The sequence below is a fragment of the Cebus imitator genome, unplaced genomic scaffold (assembly GCF_001604975.1).
Source record: "Cebus imitator isolate Cc_AM_T3 unplaced genomic scaffold, Cebus_imitator-1.0 Scaffold24, whole genome shotgun sequence".
NCBI lineage: Eukaryota > Metazoa > Chordata > Mammalia > Primates > Cebidae > Cebus > Cebus imitator.
In genome coordinates, this window is record NW_016107339.1 from 115,613 (window position 1) to 131,843 (window position 16,231).

General features: G+C 42.6%; 1 protein-coding gene across 2 annotated transcripts in view; it reads right to left on the minus strand.

Moving 5' to 3' along the window:
• The window catches only part of COLQ (collagen like tail subunit of asymmetric acetylcholinesterase), a 100,397-nt gene that overhangs the window by 82,690 nt on the left and 1,476 nt on the right, over nucleotides 1-16,231 (minus strand). The gene's annotated exons all lie outside the window — the stretch shown is intronic.

Sequence of the window (16,231 nt, forward strand, 5' to 3'; positions counted from 1 at the left end):
AAAAAAAAAAAAAAAAAAAAAAAAAGTAAAGTGTTTATTGCATAATGACTTAATGGTAGGATGAAAATACATTAAAATATCCATTGGGAAGAAATTTTCAAAGTTAAGACTCCAATGTCAAAGTCTTTGGTGAGCACTTTCCCACACTGCCTGGGACTCATTAAAGCTCCCTCCTGTTGTGTTGAGTTCCATGCTGCCGTGATTTTGAGGAGGAGCAGATTCGGATGCACACTGTCAGGCATACTGCCACATGTTATTTTTGCTTAGGTGCTAAATGTATCCCCTAAGTGGTCACTGCTCAGGGCCCTGAATCCTGTGTCCCTGGAGAAGCCCACCTCATGTCTCCTCCAATTTGAGGAGCACCATCTCCCCTGCTTTCTCTTCTTTATCAATCTCACTGAATCAAATCTCAGCCAATAGTTTGTCTAGTTGTCCCTTCAGCTGTCCTGTGGGAACTGCGTGTAATGTCTTTTCTCAGATGAGCAATCTAGAGGCTGACATCTTGCCACATACAAGGTTAGCAAAGTGCATGGCACACAGCAGTAACTCAGTAGAAGCTGAATGAAATAGAAACATTATGATCTATTTCTTTACCACTTTATCACTGCTCCTCCTTGTACTTTGCCATTGCTGTTCTTTAGGTAATCCTGAGTTTTGTCACTTAAATATTAAGACCAGAATTTTTCAAGAAAATCAAAATGGAAAAATTCAGAAGTTCTCATTTTAAAACCACAGGCCTATTTGTTCTCTTTTGAATCTTTTCTCTTTTAAAATTCCACTCTTCAAGATAAAAACCACATAATATGTGACCTTGAAAAAGCCACTTAATTTCCCTGAGCCTCTTTCGTTACCTGGCGATAATAACCACTCCCTTCAAAAGGTTTCTGTGAAGATTGAAATAAAATTATGTGTACGAACACTCCTAAGAGTTAGGTAAACTTGATTATCATTATTCCCTCAAATGTAGATCAAAACAATACCAATAATCAACATTGATAGTTACCTAAAACAGAACATTAGCCATTTTCTCTTCCATGTTTTCTTCTAATTTTTCCAAAGTCCTCCATTCCTTGGGTCATCTCAGGGAATGGATGGGTCAGCCAAGTCTGGGGAACCCCTGAGCTGAAGAGACCATTGCCTGACTCTCCAGTGTGGACCCCAAGGAGAAGCCCTTGCCCAACGTGGCATCCAGTGGCAGCATTCCAGTGTCTGAGGGAGAAGTCCAGGCAGATGGGCCTGAGAGACCTGCAGAGATCTGTATATCCTAGCATAGCATAAGAAATGCTGCCAGAAACTTCCCAGGTTCCCACGGGGATGTGGAAGAGGCTGAGCAGATGGCAAACTGGAAGAGTTCTGTTTGCAAAGAGTAGATCCATTAGCAAATTAAAAGTGGAGCCTCAGGATGGGAACACCATGAGGAGAGGGGACAACTGTAGCAGCAGGTCTCCAAAGATGGCCCCCCGCCAACCACACCTCCCAGTGATTACATCCCTGTGCAGTACCCTTCCACAATGAACCTGGCTTGGTCCTGTCATTTGCTGTAACCATCAGAATGCAGCAGAAGTGACACTGTGCCAGTTCCAGAACTGGCGGCTTTTACTTTTGCCCTCATGAGAAAAACCAGGTACCCTACTGGAGAGAGACCACGTGGAGGAGCACCAAGGGGCCACAGTTGTCCTGGACCAATCAGCTTAAGGCTGTCAGGAACAAACTTGAGGTCCAACAAAATCAGATTTATTCACCCACTGCAATGAGGGAGACAGCAGCCCAGAGGAACTATGGGGCAGCTTGCCAAACAAACGTAAAATGGAGTTAGTTTAGGATTTGGGGGAAAGGTGGAATTTAGGTGGAATTTAAATAGAGTAGATTATTTCTGCTTGTTTTAGAATTTAAAAATTGTTCTATAAATTGAAGTCATAAAGGAAACTTGAAAGTGACATTAAGAGTCAATTTTCATACAAAGCATTTGAAAAATGTATGTGCATTATGTAGATGAGAAGGTGGCTCAAGAAAAATGAGCTGGGGGTAGCCACGGTGGCTCATGCCTGTAATCCCAGAATTCTGAGAGACCAATGCAGGTGGATCACTTAAGACCAGGAGCTTGAGACCAGCCTGGACAACACGGTGAAACTCAGTCTTTACAAAAAATATAAAAATTGTCTGGACATGGTGGCACATGCCTGTAGTTGCAGCTACTCAGGAGGCTGACGTCGGAGGGTCACTAGAGCCTGGGAGGCAGAGGTTGCAGTGAGCTGAGATTGTGCCACTGCACTGCAGCCTGGGCCACAGAGCAAGACCCAATCTTGGAAAATAAAAAAAAGAAAGATGAGGGGAGTATAGACCAGAGGGTGAGGGATGAGGGGGATGAGGGAAACTTAGGATCCTAGCCCAGTTACACACTGAAGCAATGGAGATCTGCTGGGAACCAAGTAATAAGAATAATATTGTGCCTGGCTGGCCCAGGAAATGCCAACAGATGCAAAGCCGTATACAACATTCAAAGTCTTTTAATGTCTGTCATTTCAAAAAACTGAGATGTCATATTCCACAGACCATAAATTCATGTAAGTCACCATTTTAGACTATATAATTTTTAGTATTGATCTGAGTGTTGATGGTTTCAAAGCAAAGCAGGCTCTGTGTAAAGGGTTTAACATCAGGTCTGGACTACGAAGGAGACCCTAGAGTCCTCCTGCCTCCTTGGATATTAGAAAGCTGTGGTAGATGTAGAATGGTGTGTCCAGAAAGCCCTCTGCATCTGAGTTGCAAATTAAAACTGTTTATCTGCCAAGTGACTTAGCTCCTCCAGGCAAAAGTGGAGTATGTCAATCTGACTTATAAAAGTTTCCAATAATCTGTGATTTTAGAAAACAAAGCTTCTCACTGAATAAGAAAGGCAATTGTTAGCCACTTATAGCTGCTGGGTGCCTCTGGATGAAAAATTTCCTCCTGTTAATTTTGCATCTGGCTTTATCCATGTATTAGTGCATTCTCGCACTGCTATAAAGAAATACCTGAGATTGGGTAATATATAAAGAAAAGAGGTTTAATTGGCTAATGGTTCCTTAGGCTGTAGAAGAAACATGGATGCTGCCATCTTCTTGGCTTCTGGGGAGGCCCAAGGAAATCTATTATGGCAGAAGGCGAAGGGGAAATAGACATGTCTTACGTGGCCGGAGCAGGAGTGACAGGGAGTGGGGACACCAAACACTTTTAAAGAACCAGGTCTCACGATAATTTGCTCACTCACCATCATGAGAACAGTACCAAGGGGATGGTGCTAACCCATTTATGAGTACTCTGCCCCCATAAGCCAATAACCTCCCAACATCTCCAACAGGAGAGATTACATTTTGACATAAGATTTGCTGGAGACACAGATTCAAACCATGTCAATCTGACTTTGTTATTCCAGCCTAACGTCTATCTAGGTGGATTTTTTACATTCTTAGCCTAAGCTCATTTTTATTTTCTCAGAGTGAAGAAGGCAGGCAACTCAGACCTTCCAGCCCAGTGCTGTCCTTGAGAGGACCCAGCTTTAGCTGCCATCTGCCCGCAGCTGCATAAGATAGCTCACGCGGGATAAGAAGAAGAACCACTGAATCCAGTCAACCCACAAAAAAGTGAGAGAATAATGCCTTGGATTTAGCCAATCTAGTTTGGGATGGTTTGTTGCATATAAATGGATTATTGAATCAGTCATTCTCCTCTGATGGCAGGATGGTAATAAGGCCCCTGAAAACTAGATCCTACCCAGAGAAGAAGAAAACAAGGGAGAGGAATGAGCCTAAATTAAAGACTTACTCAAAAGAGACTTGAGTTTTAACCTCTAGTGATGGAAGTCAGAAAAGTAATGCCTCTGGGGGATGGATGGCTTGGCTGGAGAGGGCATAAGGAAGCCTTCTGGATTGCTGGCAATGCCCTACACCTTGATCTGGGTAGTGGTTACATGGCCACATACATATGAAAAATTCAGTGAGCTGTACACCTAAATACAAAGTGGGAACAGAGTTTGAGAGCTAATTTCTATTATAGAGTAATAAAGTTAACGAATTATGTGAAATCTACACCTGCCACAAACATGTAAGTGAAAACAAAGAGTGGCAGACATATGAAGTAAACAAACATTTATATAGAAAAAAGTTGTATTTATGAATCTAAACACTGAGTGACGAAGATGCCAAATAGAAACATGATTAAGAACAGGGAACTTGAGAATATAAAATTATAACATTGCTGGAATACTCATTCTTGTAACTCCTACTTCAATTTAATTTAGAAGTAGACTATACCCTTTTCAAGGTCATCATCCCTAGAATTAGAGATGGAAAGAAGCTTTGAAATCCTCCTGCACTGGTTCTCAAACTGGGCTGCACACTGGAATCACCTGGAGAGCTTTAAAACATGCTGATGCCTGGGTCCCACTCCAGAGACTCTGATGCAACGGGTCTGAGGTGTGGCTTGGGAATCAGGAGTTTTAAAACTTCCCCAGGTGATTTCAATGTGCCACCAGGGTTGAGAATTATGGGTCAATTTCAACCACTCTTCTCACAAATGAGAACACAGAGGCCCAGGACTGGCAAATGGTTTGCTAAATACCCATTAATTGGCTGCAGCCAATTTTTTCTGATGTGCTCTAATAGGAGGGAGCTGTGGTATGGATAATACCAAACAGTGAATAATCTAAGAATAATTTCTATTTGGTTCGGGAAAGTAGCACATGACTTCCTGGCTGCCGACTGGCCTGGCTAATTCAGTTGGATCAAAATGAATGTGCTTTCTCCTGCACTGACACTGACAACCCAGCTCTGTGCTGAGATGTGGAAAGAAGGTGGCCGAATTAAATGCTGGCTGGGGCCAGTTCTCCAGAGAGCAACAGTCAGGCTGTCAATGGTACATAGTCACCATATGGATGTAGGAACTTGTCTTACCAGAGGGTTCCACAATGGATCAAAGCTAGCTTTCTCCTTACCCTATACTCCTTGAGGGTTGGGGACCAGAGGCATAAAGAGGGAACAAAGGAAGAGGGGCTAATATTTTTCAAGGAGCTATTTGGTGCCAAGTTTCATATTAAGCATTTCTATAAACACCATATTGTCTTAGGCAGCTCTGTGAGTTAGGCATTCTATAACCCACATTATAGAGATGAGGAAACTGAGGTTGAGAGAGGGTGTATAACCCAAAGCAGAGCCAGAATAGAAACTCCAGCTTATCACACTCAACACTTTCCGACGTACCAGCTGTCTGTCGAAGAGGGAGATACAGATGGACTTGGGTCATATCCTTAGATTTTAAGTGCTGCTAAGCAAACTTCACCTCCCAATTTTTCGGTTCTAACAGTCTAAAGACAGCAAGCAGCAAAGATACCTCCAGAAAGTGCCTATGCCGCCATAAGAATCTGTCTACAACCACAGGAGCATAACTGACCAAGAGTCCCAGCTGCCACTCTCAGACATCTGTCACCCACATTTATGCTGAGGCCGCGTTTCCCAGGCATTGTGCTGCTCCTCTCCAATGTCTGAGTCCAGTAGGAATACAAAGGTGGGCCTGTTCCTGGGAGGCATGGGATTCCTCTGATGGAAGCCTTGCTAAATTCTCCTCAGATGGCACCCAGCCTGGATGCTTCTGCCCATCCTTCCTCCCCTCTCTCCTCATTGGGGTCTGACCTGCATTGCAGTCTGATGGCTCTCAGCCTTTTCCAGCTCTTCTGTCTTCTCTCACAGACGCATTTTCCTTAATAAAGTCCCTCATGTATTTAATCCTACCATGGCATCTACTTTTCAGAGGATCTGGACAACAGCAGTGCCCCTCCATAATGGTGCCCCCAACCATATACACATCACAGTAGGGAAAGGGAGGGAGAAAAGGTCACCTGTGACTCATCAAGGGGAAGCTGGTCTGAAATTTTTTTAAAAAATTCTATGTACATAGGTATATAAATTTATGGGGTATATATTTTGATACAGCCATACAATACATAATAATCACATTGGGGTAAATGGGTATCCATCACCTCACACATTTATCCTTCCTTTGTGTTACAAACAATCCAATTATACTCTTTCAGTTATTTTAAAATGTGCAATTGTTGACTATTGTCATCCTGTTGTGCTATCAAATACTAGGTCTTATTCATTTTTTATTTTTTTGTGCCCATTAACCATTCCCACTGCCCTCTCTCCTGACCACTGTTGGCAGCCTCTGGTAACCGTCCTTCTACTCCCTACGTCCATGAGTTCTATCGTTTTAATTTTTAGCTCCCACAAATAAGGGAGAACATGTGAAGTTTGTCTTTCTGTGGCTGTCTTATTTTACTTAACATAATGGCCTCCAATTCCATCCATGTTGTTGCAAATGACAGGATCTCATTCTTTTTATGGCTGAAGAGTACTTGTGTATATGTACCACATTTTCTTTATTGATCCATCTGCTAATGGACACTTAGGATGTTTCCAGAACTTGGCTATTGTAAACTGTGCTACAATAAACATGGGAGTGCAGATACTGCTTCGATATACTGATTCCTTTCTTTTGGGTATAAACTTAGTAGCGGGTTGCTAGGTCATATTGTAGCTCCATTTTTAGTGAGGTTTTTTTTGTTTTGTTTTTTGTTTTTGTTTTTGTTTTTTTCTTGAAACAGGGTCTTGGTCTGTCACCTAGGCAAGAGAGCAGGGGCACAGTGTCGACTCACTGCAGCCACTCGACCTCTTGGGCTCAAGCAACCCCCCATGCGTAGTCTCCCAAGTAGCTGGGACTACAGGCATGCATCATCACGCTGGGCTAATTTTTTTTTTGTATTTTTGTAGAGACAGAGTTTTGCAGTATTTCCCAGGCTGGTCTCAAATGCCTGAGCTGAAGCAGTCTGCCCTCTTTAGCCTCCCAAAGTGTTGAGATTACGGCTGTGAGCCACGGCACCTAGTCCTCTACTTTCAGTTTTTTGAGGAACCTCCAAACTGCTCTCCACAGTGGTTATACTAATTTGTATTCCACCAACAGTGTACAAGGGGTTCTTTTTTCTCCACATCCTCTCCAACATTTGTTATTGCCTGTCTTTTGAATAAAAGCCATTTTAACTGGGGCAAGATAATATATCATTGTAGTTTTCATATACATTTTTCTGATGATCATGATATTGAGCACCTTTTCATGTACCTGTTTCCCATTTGTATGACTTATTTTGAGAAATGTTTATTCAGATCTCTTGCCCATTTTTTAAATCGTATTAGATTTTTTTCCCAATAGAGTTGTTTGAGCTCCTTATATATTTTGATGGGTAGTTTGCAAATATTTTCTCCTGTTCTGTGGGTTGTCTTTTCACTTTGTTTCCTTTGCTGTGCAGAAGCTTTTTAACTTGATGTGACCCCATTCATTTATTTTTGCTTTGGTTGCCTGTGCTTGTAGGGTATTACTTATAGTTCAATCTTGGTAGGTTGTATGTATCTGGGAATTTATCTATTTCTTCTGGGTGTTCCAATTTATTGTCATATAGTTGATCATAGTGGCCTCTAATGATCCTTAGAGTTTCTGTGGTATCAGTTGTAATGTCTCTTTTTTCATCTCTGATTTATTTGAGGTTAAATAATTTTTTTCTTAATTAACCTGGCTAAAGCATTTTATCTTTTAAAAAAGTTTTGTTGATCTTTTGCATTGTTTTCTTTATTTCAATTACATTTATTTCTGCTCTGATCTTTATTATTTCTTCTACTTAAGTTTGGTTTGCTCTTGCTTTTCTAATTCCTAAAGATGCATTGTTAGGTTAAGTGTTTCTTTTTCTTTTCCTTTTTTTTTTTTTTGAGATGGAGTCTTGCTCTGTCTCCCAGGCTGGAGTGCAGTGGTGTGATCTTGGCTCAGTACAACTTCTGCCTTCTGGGTTCAAGTGATTCTCTTGCCTCAGCCTCCCAAGTAGCTGGGATTATAGGCATATGCCACCACACCCAGCTAATTTATTTTTTTTCTGTATTTTTAGTAGAGACAGAGTTTCACCACGTTGACCAGGCTGGTCTCAAACTCCTGACCTCAGGTGATCTACCCAGCTCAGCCTCCCAGAGTGCTGGGATTACAGGCATGAGCCACTGTGCCCAGTCAGCCTTTCTACTTTTTCGATGTAGGCACTTATAGCTATAAACTTCCCTCTTGGTGCTGCTTTTGCTGTATTCCATAGGTTTTGGTATGCTGTGTTTTGCTTCAATAATTTTTTCAGTTTCCTTCTTAATATCCTCACTGGCCCATTGGTTACTCAGGCATATATTGTTTAATTCCATGTGTTTGTATAGTTTCCAAAATTCCTTGTTATTCTAGTTTTAGTCCATTGAGATCAGGGAAGATACTTGATATTATTTCAGTTTTTTGAATGTTTTAAGACTTGTTTTGTGGCCTAACATATGGCCTATTCTTGAGAATAATCTATGTGCTAAGGAGAAGAATGTGTACTCTGCAGCCATTGCATGAAATGTTCTGTAAATATCTGTTAGGCCCATTTGGTCTGTAGTGCAGATTAAGTCCAATGTTACCTTGTTTTGTGTCTAGATGACCTGTCCAATGCTGAAGGTGGGGTGTTGAAGTCTCCCACTATTATTATATTGGGGTCTATCTCACTCTTTACTCTAATATTTGCTTTATATATCTAGGTGCTCCAGTATTGGGTGCATATATACTTATAATTGTTTTAATCTCTTGCTGAATTGACTCCTCTATAATTATATAATAATCTGGTCTCTTTTTACGGTTTTTGTCTTGAAGTCTATTTTGTCTGAAATAGATATAGCTACTCCTGCTTTTTGATTTCCATTTGCATGGAATATCCTTTTCCATCCCTTTACTTTGTCTGTGAGTGTCTTTATAGGTGAAGTGTGTTTCTTGTAGGCAACAGATCATCGGGTCTTTTTTTTTTTTTAAATCCAATCAACCACTCTATGCCTTTTGATTGGAGAGTTTAGTCCATTTACATTCAATGTTATTATTGATAAATAATGACTTGTTTTCTGGCTGTTTTGTAATCTTCTCTTCCTTCTTTCCTTCCTTCCTGTCTTCCTTTTAGTGACGATGATTTTCTCTGGTGGTATGTTTTAATTTCTTGCTTTTTATTTTTTGTGTTATCTATTGTATGTTTTTTGATTTGAGGTTACCATGAAGCTTGCAAATAGTATCTTATAATCCATTTTTTAAAACTGATGACAATGCTTGTATAAACAAGCAAAGAGAAAACTAATTAAAATGCTACACTTTTTACATCTGTGTAGTATGGGAAATAAAAATAAAAATCTCTACACTTCTTTCCCCTACTTTTTATTTTGTTGTTGTTTTAATTTATATCTTATTGTACTCTCTCTGTCTTGAAAAGTTGTTGCAATTGTTTTGTTTTGAGATAGGGTCTCACTTGATGCCCAGGCTGGCTGCAGCCTTGACCTCCAAGACTCAGGTGACTCACACCTCAGCCTCCTGAGTAGCTGAAACTACAGGCACATGCCACACCACCTGACGAATTTTTTTTGTATTTTTTTGTAGTGACAGGGTTTCACTATGTTTCCCAGGCTAGTCTTGAACTTTAGGCTCCAGTGACCTGTCTACCTTGGCCTCTCGAAGTGCTGGGATTATAGGCAAGAGCCACTGTGCATGGCCATTTTGACTGGTTCATCATTTAGTCTTTCTATTTAAGATATCAGTCTGTATACCACAATTACAGTGTTATAATATTCTACGTCCTTCTACAAAATTTACTATTAATAGTAAATTTTGTAGCTTCAGACAATTTCTTATTGCTCACTAACGTCTTTTTCTTTCAGATTGAAGAACTCCCTTTAGCATTTCTTGTAGGACAGGTCTGGTGTTGATGAAACTCCTCAGCTTTTATTGGAAAAGTATTTCTTCTTCATGGTTGAAAGATATATTTGCCATATATATATATATATATATATATATATATATATATTATTCTAGGGTAAAAAATTTTTCCTTCAGCACTTGAAATGTGTCATGTCACTCTTTCTAGTGGCTTGTACAGTTTCCACTGAAAAGTCTGCTGCCAGACGTATTAGAGCTTCACTGTATATTGTTTCTTTTCTCTTTGCTTTTAGGATTATTTATTTATCCTTGACCTTACGGAGTTTGATTATTAAATGCCTTGAGGTAGCCTTCTTTAGGTTAAATCTGCTTGGTGTTCTATAACTGTCTTGGACTTGAATATTGATTTCTTTCTCTAGGTTTGGGAAGCTCTCTGTTGTTATCTTTTTGAATAAACTTTCTACCCTCATCTCTCTCTCTACCTCCTCTTTAAGGCCAATAACTCTTAGATTTGGCCTTTTGAGGCTATTTTCTAGATCTTGTAGGTATGCTTCATTCTTTATTCTCTTGTTCGTCTCCTCTGATCATGTATTTTCAAGTAGCTTGAAATTGAAAGCTCACTAATTCTTTCTTCTGTTTAATCAGTTCTGCTGTTAAGAGACTGATACATCCTTCAATATTTCAACTGCACTTTTCAACTCCAGAATTTTTGCTTGATTTTACTTAGTCATTTCAATCTCTGTTAAATTTATCTAACAAGATTCTGAATTCCTTCCCTGTGTTATCTTGAATTTCTTTGACTTTCCTCAAAACAGCTATTTTGAATTCTGTCTGAAAGGTCACATATCTCTGTCTCTTTGGGATTGCTCCCTAGTGCTTTAGTTAGTTTGGTGAGGTCATGTTTTCCTGGATGGTCTTGATGCTTATGGATGTTCATCAGCATGTGCACACTGAAGAATTAGGTATTGATATGGTTTGGCTGTGTCCCCACCCAAATCTCAACTTGAATTGTATCTCCCAGAATTCCCATGTGTTGTGGAAGGAACCCAGGGGGATCGTTAAATCACGGGGGGCTGGTCTTTCATGTGCTATTCTCATCATAATGAATAAGTCTCATGAGATCTGATGGGTTTAATAGGGGCTTCCACTTTTGCTTCTTCCCCATTTTCTCTTGCTGCCGCCATGTAAGAAGTGCCTTTCACCTCTCATCATGATTCTGAGGCCTCCCTAGCCATGTGGAACTGTTAAGTCCAATTAAACCTCTTCTTCTTCCAAGTCTTGGGTATGTCTTTACAAGCAGCATGAAAATGAACTAATACAGTAACTTGGTACCAGCAGAGTGGGGCGTTGCTAAAAAGATACCAGAATATGTGAAAGCGACTTTGGAACTGGGTAACAAGAAGAGACTGGAATAGTTTGAAGGGCTCAGAAGAAGATAGGAAAATGTGGAAAAGTTTGGAACTTCCTAGAGACCTGTTAAATAGCTTTGTCCAAAATGCTAAGGGCAATATGGACAATAAAATTCGAGCTGAGGTGGTCTCAGACAGAGATGAGGAACTTGTTGGGAACTGGAGCAAAGGTGACTCTTGTTATGTTTTAGCAAAGAGAATGGCAGTGTTTTGCCCCTGCCCTAGAGATCTGTGGAACTTTGAATTTGAAAGAGATAACTTAGGGTTACCTGGTAGAAGAAATTTCTAAGCATCAAAGCATTCAAGAGGTGATTTGGGGCTGGGCACAGTGGCTCATCCCTATAATCCCAGAACTTTGGAAGGCCAAGGTGGGTAGATCACAAGGTCAGGAGTTCAAGACCAGCCTGGCCAAGACGGTGAAACCCTGTCTCTACTAAAAATACAAAAATTAGCCGGGCATGGTGGCAGACGCCTGTAACCCCAGCTACTCAGGAGGCTGAGGCAGAGAACTACTTGTACCCAGGTGACAGAGGTTACAGTGAGCTGAGATCGCACCACTGCATTTCAGCCTGAGCAACAAAGCAAGACTTGGTCTCAAAAAAAAAAAGAGAGATGACTTGGGTGCTGTTATAGGTATTCACTTTTGTAAGGGAAGCAGAGCATAAAAGTTTGGAAAACGTGCAGCCAAACTGCAATAGAAAAGAAAAACCCATTTTCTGGAGAGAATTTCAAGTCAGCTGCAGAAATCTGCATAAGTAGCAAGGAGTCTAATGTTAATCCCTGAGACCATGGGGAAAATGTCTCAAGGCAATGTCAAAGAACTTCACAGCAGCCCCTTCCAACACAGACCTGAAGGGCCAACAAGGAAAAAGTGGTTTCGTAGGCCGGGTCCAGGGTCCCCATGCTGTGTGCAGCCTAGAGACTTGGTGGCCTGTGTCCTAGCTGCTCCAGCATGGCTGAAAGGGGCCAATATACAGCTCAGGCTGTGGCTTCAGAGGGTGGAAGCCTCAAGCCTTGGCAGCTTGCATGTGGTGTTGAGCCTGCGGGTGCACAGAAGTCGAGAACTGAGGTTTGGAAACCTCCGCCTAGATTTCAGAAGATGTATGGAAATACCTGGATGCCCAGGCAAAAGTTTGCTGCAGGTGTGGGGCCCTCATGGAAAACGTCTGCTAGGGCAGTGCAGAAGGGAAATATGGGGTCTGGGCCCCCACACAGCGTCCCTACTGGGGCACCACCTAGTGGAGCTATGAGAAGAGGGCCACTGTCCTCCAGGCCCCAGAACGGTAGATCCACTGAAAGCCTGCGCCATGTGCCTGGAAAAGCCACAGACAATGCCAGCCCATGAAAAGAGCCAGGAGGGAAACTGTACCCTACAAAGCCACACGGGTGGAGCTGCCCAAGACCAAGGGAACCCACCTCTTGCATCAGCATGACCTAGATGTGAGAACTGGAGTCAAAAGAGATCATTCTGGAGCTTTAAAATTTGACTACCCCACTGGATTTAGGACTTGCATGGGCCCTGCAGCCCCTTAGTTTTGGCCAATCTCTCCCATTTGGAATGGTATTTACCCAATATCTCTACCCCTGCTATATCTAGAAAGTAACTAGTTTGCTTTTGATTACAGGCTCATAGGCTGAAGAAACTTGCCTTGTCTCAGATGAGACTTTGGACTATGGACTTTTGGGTTAATACTGAAATGAGTTAAGACTTCGGAGGACTAACGTTGGGAAGGCATGATTGGTTTTGAAATGTGAAGACATAAGATTTGGAGGGGCCAGAGGCAGAATAATACGGTTTGGTTGTGTCCCCAGCCAAATCTCAACTTGAATTGTATCTCCCAGAATTCCCATGATTTGGGGGGTACCCAAAGGGAGGTAATTTAATCATGGGGGCTGGTCCTTCCTGTGCTATTCTCGTGATAGTAAGTCTCACAAGATCTGATGGGTTTATCAGGGGTTTCGTTTTTAATTCTTCCTCATTTTCTCTTGCCACCACCATGTAAGAAGTGCCTTTCACCTCCTGCCATGATTCTGAGGCCTCCTCAGCCAAGTGGAACTGTAAGTCCAATTAAACCTCTTTTTCTTTACAGTTTCCAGTATGTCTTTACTAGCAGCATGAAAACGGACTAACACAGGTATTTTTTCTAGTCTTCACAATCTGGGCTTGTTTGTACCCATCGTTCTTAGGAAAGCTTTCCAGGCATTTGAAGGAATTTGGGTGTTGTGATCCAAGTTTATGGCTGCTGCAGCCATATCTGCATTAGGGAACACCCCAAGCCCAGTAATGCTGTGTAATGCCCCAAGACTTTGGTGGTCTTGGATAAGATCCAGAAGAATTCTCTGAATTGCCAGGCCTAGACTCTTGTTCTCTTACCTTACTTTCTCCCAAGCAAATGTAATCTGTCCGTGCTGAGCTGCCTGGAGCTGGAGCTGGGGGAAGGATGATACAAGCATCCCTATGGCCACTACCACTGGGACTGCACCAGATCAGACCTGAAGCCAGCATAGCACTGGGTCTTGCCCAAGGTCCACGGTAACCACTACCTGGCTACTGTGTATGTTCACTCAAGGCTCTAGGGCTCTACAATCAGCTGGACAATGCCAGCCAGGCTTGTGTCCTTCCCTTTAGGGCAGTGAGTTCCTCTCTGCCTTGAGTGGGTCCAGAGATGCCATCTGGGAACAGGACAGAAAGCTTTGTAATTTACCTGGTTCTCTATTTTACTGAGGCTGAGCTGGCACCTAAATCACAGGACAAAGTCCTTCCCACTTTTCCTCCTCCCATTTCCACAAGGAGAGGAATCTCTTTGTGGTCACCAACACCCAGGCACACAGCAACTACTGCCTGGCCACAGCCAATGTTCTCCCAAGGTTGAAGTGCTCTTCAGTCAGCCTGTAAAGAATGCTGCTAGGCCTGGGACTCTCCCGTCAGGTCACTGGGCTCCCCTCTGGCCCAGGGCAGAACCAGGAGTGCCATCCAAGAGCCAAGGCCTGGAACTGGGGACTCCAGGAGCCTGCTTGGTGCTCTATTCACTGTGGCTGAACTGGTAGCTAAGCTACAAAACAAAGTCACCTTTACTCTTCCCTCTCCTTTTCTCAAGCAGAAGGAATCTCTCTCTAGAGCCACCACAGCTGGGAATGTGCTGGGTCATACCTGAAGCCAGCACATCTCAGTCTCACCCAAGGCCCATGATGAGTACCACCTGGCTACTACTGCTGATTATTCAGGGCCCAAGGGCTCTTTAGTCAGCAGGTGATGAATCCTGCCAGGACTGGGTCCTTTCCTTCAAGGCACCCACTGCCCTGAAGTGGGTCTGGCCCACGTATGTCTAGAAATGTCATCAAGCATTTAGGGTTTGGAACGGGAACCTCAGGACTGCCTGGTCTCCTGCCCTACCACGGCTGAGCTGGTGTCCAAGTTCCAAGACAAAGTCCTCTTTACTCTTCCCTCTCTGTAGGCAGAAGGAATGAGGCTCTCCTAGAGCTGCGAGGTGCGCTGCCTGGGGCGAGGGGGAGGGGTGGTATAACCATTCCCTTGGCCACCCTGGCTTGTATCTGGCTGGATTGTGTGCCCCTGAAGTCTACTGGCTCCAAGCCCACCACAGCATCAAGACTTGCCCAGGAATTGAAGTCCCTATGGCTTGAACTGCCTTTCAAGTTTATTTAGACCCCAAAGCACTTTAGCCCTTCTGACTAGGACTGGTGTAATGCTCCCTTCATGGACACCAGCTAAGCTCTGCCTCATGATGCTTTCTGCTGTCACACAGCAGCACTAAGTTCCAATGCAAAGTTCCACAATTATTGCACTCTTCCTCCCCTAAATGCACAGATTCTCTCCATACCACACAACCACTACTGGGGCATGGGGAGGGGTAGCATCAGCAATTCAAGACTGTCTCTCCTATCCTCTTCAGTGCCTCTTTCAGTGATCAGGGATAGGAAGTTAAAAGCAGGTGTTGTGATTGCCTACCTTATTTTTGGTTCTTATAAAGGTGCTTTATTGTGTGGATAGCTAAATTTGGTGTTTCTGCAAGGAGGACAATTGGTGGGGGCTCCTATTCAGCCATCTTGTGCCACCGCCTCCCTCTTTTCTGGTCTGAGATTTTGAAGGTGAAGACTACAGAGGAACAGCTTTGTCAATATGTTTGCCTTTGTCATTTGTCTTGGTGCTATGAAAGAAGGTGGTTTAGACAAGTAATTGACTAGCATTTCAACTAGCCCTGATTGAGGGCTAATTGCCAATAAGTCACTTGTTACTGCAGGTGACGACAAGTCCCAACTTGGAAATGATAGGTGTTCTTTTTTGATCTTGTCATGTATTTTTGGGAAAGACATTAAAACCCTGCAGCCTCAATAACTCCTAATAGTGAGGTTTTCTTGTCATCTTTCACTCCTCCTGAAGCTAAAACACCTAGAAGGAAAGTGGTACATGCCCACCAATGCCATTTATCATTGTTTTAGAAGAACTTGCCAATGCCACTAAATAGCAAAAAAACAAAACAAAACACCAGAATAATGTCTAGAAACAAATCTAACAAAAATTATGTAAGGTCAATATAATGAAAACTTTAAAACTCCACTGACAACTGGACCTCAATGACCCTGAAAGAACTGCCCAGCACAGGTTGGACAATTCCCAGTGATAGCAAATGATTCACCTGCTTGAGCCTTGCAGACCCTGGAGAGGGCAAAGAACTCACCTTTCATACACAAGCCGACCAATCCAGAGCTCATAACCCCAGCTTCCCTCTTCATGGCCCTCTTCATGGTGCTCTCACAGCCTGGGAGACTATCCAACTGCCTAAATCACCCCAGGCCCACATCCAGACAGCTAGGGACAGCCTCTGCACCATTCCTGAGCTCACTGACATTGTTCAAACAAATCAATCCTAAACTTGTTTACCCTGCCTCACTTTTTTCTTCCTGCAGTAATCACAATAGGGCTTTAGCCCACTAGTTCTCATTCCCTTTCTACCTGAGACCTCTTCTTGGGAACTCTGAGTAATAACTATTTTTTCTTTTTCTTTTTTTTTTTTTTTTTTTTT